Source organism: Ornithorhynchus anatinus, chromosome 8 (genome assembly GCF_004115215.2).
Source record: "Ornithorhynchus anatinus isolate Pmale09 chromosome 8, mOrnAna1.pri.v4, whole genome shotgun sequence".
Taxonomy (NCBI): Eukaryota; Metazoa; Chordata; class Mammalia; order Monotremata; family Ornithorhynchidae; genus Ornithorhynchus; species Ornithorhynchus anatinus.
In genome coordinates this window covers 7,660,752-7,664,695 of record NC_041735.1, presented here as the reverse complement: position 1 = coordinate 7,664,695, position 3,944 = coordinate 7,660,752, and the positions used below count along the sequence as shown (strand labels likewise).

At 49.1% G+C, this 3,944-nt stretch overlaps 1 long non-coding RNA gene across 1 annotated transcript; it reads left to right on the top strand.

The window, feature by feature from the left end:
- LOC103167136 lies at nucleotides 1-3,944 on the top strand. Its single transcript, XR_485064.3, has 3 exons — nucleotides 1-194; nucleotides 1,963-2,132; nucleotides 3,607-3,944. It is a non-coding gene; the product is annotated as an uncharacterized LOC103167136 (long non-coding RNA).

Sequence of the window (3,944 nt, the reverse complement as noted above, 5' to 3'; positions counted from 1 at the left end):
GGGGAGCCAAGCTAATGAGAAGACAGATCGTAGCTCTGGCGAAGGTCCAGGCCACGGCGGTTCAAGGAGGCGGCCGGGCTGGTGTTGACACTGACCGGTGGAAGGCCAGGAGGTTGCCATGAGAACGGCCGTCAGCCCTCATAAACAGCCTCTTGCTCTCCGCCGCATCCCCCGGGCTGGTTGTCAGGTTTACGGTGAGAGACCGTCTTTCACGGCGCTGTTTATCCTGAGCTCACAGGAGCTCTGATGGGCCCCAAATGGAGAGGGGGTGGAGGCAAGGTGGTTGATTTAAGCCTCCTTTCCCGTCAGCCCTTCCCCACAGCCCTGAGCAGAGAGCCTTGGAGCCTGGTACTTGTGTAAATCTAAAACCACCAGGGGAAGCTGGAAAATGAGGGGGGTTTTTTTTGTTTTTTATGGTATGCGTTAAGCGCTTACTACGTGCCAGGCGCTGTACTAAGTGCTGGGGTAGATACAAGTTAATCAGGTTGAACACGGTCCCTGTCCCAGGTGGGGTACAGAACTCTGGGAACAGTAAGCGCTCAGTTAATATCACTGGTTGATCTGCTCCTTTCTCTGTGTCCTTGGGAAAGTCACTTAACTTCTCAGTGCCTCCCAAATTCCTGCACTCCCACACCAGCGCCAACTGGTGTGGGTATGGATGATGATGGTATTTGTTAAGCACTTACTATGTGCCAAGCACTGTTCTGAGCGCTGGGTGCAAGGCTGTAAATTGCTAGGGAAAGGAACCTCGAATAAGCATAAGAGGCTCCTCCAGGAGGCCTTCCCAGACTGAGCCCCCCTTTCCCTCTGCTCCTCCTCCCCTCCCCATTCCCCCTACTCCCTCCTTCTGCCCTTCCCCCTTCCCCTCCCCACAGCACTGGGCATATTTGTATATATTATTGATTACCCTATTTATTTTGTGAATGATGTGTATATATCTATGATTCTGTTTATCTTGATGATATCTACACCAGACTACTTGCTTTGTTTTGTTCCGTCTTGCTCTGCTGCCTGACTCCCCCGTTTAGACTGTGAGCCCGTTGTTGGGCAGGGATCGTCTCTATCCGTTGCCGAATTGTACGTTCCAAGTGCTTAGTAAAGTGCCCTGCACACAGTAAGCGCTCAATAAATACGATTGAATGAATGAATGAGAGAATGTTCGGCAGACTGAATTCTCCCATTCCTCCGGCTTCTTCTCTGCCTGAGCGGTTCATCGCCGCATGAGAAGGTCAAGTTAGGAAACAAGTTTGTTTCTGTTGCTCTTTTAAAATATTATCTGTTAAGTGCTTACTATGTGTCAGGCACTGTATTAAGCACTAGGGTAGATACAAGCCAAAAAGGTTGGACGCAGTCCACGTATCACTTGGGATTCACAGTCTTAATTCCCTTTTTGCGGATGAGGTAACTGAGGTGCAGAGAAGTGACAGAAGTGACGTGACTTGCCCAAGATCACACAGCAGACAGGTGTTGGAGTCAGGATTAGAACCCAAGTCCTTCTGACTCCCGAGCCCATGCTCTATCCACTAGACCATGCTGTTGGCAGTGGGGTGAAGATGCTACCTTTTTCTGCCCAGGGCTTGAGGATATGCTCCTGTTTTCTTGTGGGGGTGTTTGGGTATTTTTAATGTTCCTTCTTAAGCGCTTACTCTGTGCCGGGCACTGTACTAAGCCCCGGGGTAGGTACGAGCTCAGGTTGGACACAGTCGCTGCCCCACATGGGACTCACGGTCTTAATCCCCATTTTACAAATGAGGTAACTGAGGCATAGAAGTGAAGTGACTTGCCCAAGATCACACAGCGGACACGTGGTGGAGCCGGGACTAGAACCCAAGTCCTCTGGCTCCCAGGCCCATGCACCTTCCATTAGGCCGCGGCGAATAGAATGAGCGGCACGTTCCGCAGAGAATTTGGCCAGCCAAGCTGTGTGTGAAACCTCTTGCCCCTTGGTCTTGTACCATTCAGATCGGTGGGAGTTTCTGCCCCGGAGACAGGCTGTGCTGCCGGACGAAGTGGAGAGGAGGCATCCAAACAGCAAATTTCACTGAAAAAAAACCCAACAAAACCTGGAGGATCAAGCTTGTGTCAAACTAGCTGGAGCCATAGCCCAAGGACCAACAAGAAGTCGTGGCTTAGTAAGTCAGCCAGGCGATCGTATTTATTGAGCGCTTACTGTGTGGTAAGCGCTTGGGGGAGTACGTGATAACAGTAAACAGACACAGTCCCTGCCCGCAACAAGCTTACAGTCTAGAGGGGGAGACGGCATTAATATAAATAGTTTAATTGCTGAGGATGGGCAGAGATCTTGTCCCAGCCCTCAGCCGTAGAGGTTCTTCCTTGGGTGAGGATCATCTTGATCAATGGGAAGCAGAGGTCGACAAGGCCAACGAAACCCTGGCCGTCCCCAGGAAAGTGGCAAGACAGGAGCCGGGCTCATCCTTTTGGGAGACACCAAGCAGCGTGGCTTAGTGGAAGAAGCCCGGGCTTGGGAGTCAGAGGTCATGGGTTCTAATCCCCGCTCCTCCACTGATCAGCTGTGTGACTTGGGGCAAGTCACTTCACTTCTCTGGACCCAGTTACCTCATCAGGAAAATGGGGATGAAGAGTGTGAGCCCCACGTGGCACAACCTGACTACCTTGTATCTATCCCAGTGCTTAGAACGGTGCTTGGCCCATAGTGAACACTTAACAAATACCATCATTATTATTATTATCTTTTCAATCAATCAGTCGTATTTGTTGAGAGCTTAATGGGTGCAGAACACTGTTCTAAGCGCTTGGGAGAGTACAACACAACGGGTCTCTTGCCACTCTACCAACCGAACACCGTTGCCTCGGGCACACTCTACCCAATCTACTGTCCCCACATTTTAGAAAGGAGCTGGAGAAAATACGGAGAAGGGAAACCAAGATGATCAAGGGAATGGAGGAGCTTTCCTATAAACAGAGGCAAATCATGATTATTATTATTGCAGTGTGCGTAAAGCGCTTACTATGTGCCAAGCATTGTGCTAAGCCCCGGGGTAATCCAGTTGAGCACATTCCCCACCCCATATCGGGCTCCCAATCTAAAGGGGAGAGAGAACAGGCATTGAAATCCCATTTTACAGATGCAAAAAACTGCTCCTGTCCGAGTAACCGTTATCAAAGACGGAATACCGGTTGGATCGTTGGTGATAGAGTTTCCTATGGAAATATTCGAGGAGGAGAGAGAGTGGTGGAGGGGAGTGGGAGGAAAGAGGAGACGAGAAGATGGGGAGAGACTAAGAAGGAGCAGACGAAAAGACCACTTCACCCCACTTAAGTGACGTTGCCACTTCCTGGTGCTTGAATCTCTTCAATGACCCAGTTATTAAATGGAGCTGCATTCTCTAAGAAATATCACTCTCTTAGATCGTGTAACAGTGATAAATGTGGAACAGATGGGGCCATGACAAGCTTTTTAAAGTCGATTAGGAGATATATTACAAAATTAATGTATGTGCATTTAACGAAGTTCAGCTGTCTTTGGGCAAGGCAATAAAGGACCACATAACTTGATAAAAAATCCATAAATAGCCAGCCCAATGAAGTATTAGCCTAGCACTTAACTTTCTCTTTTTTCTTCAGGGTTTGAGGAGAATTAATAGTTTGGGGTGAGTGTTGTAATTTTCCAGAAGCGATAGCCCTGCTCTGTGCTTCCGACGCCCTGAGAACCACGGCTTGGACTTTGCCAAAGTCCCTTGTTACAAGAATCCCACCGGACGTAGCCTCGTTATTTATTCACGGACCATTCCTCAGACTTTCGAACCATCTTTCACCGAGCAGTCAGTCGTTCTTTCTACTTCACGTAAGCCACAGAGATAAGTTTATCACGAATTATATCAGGTATAGAGCAAAGTAAGCGATTTCTTCCCCTACCCTGGGCAGGCGGAGTTGAGACCATGTCATCTGGAACAATGATAAAC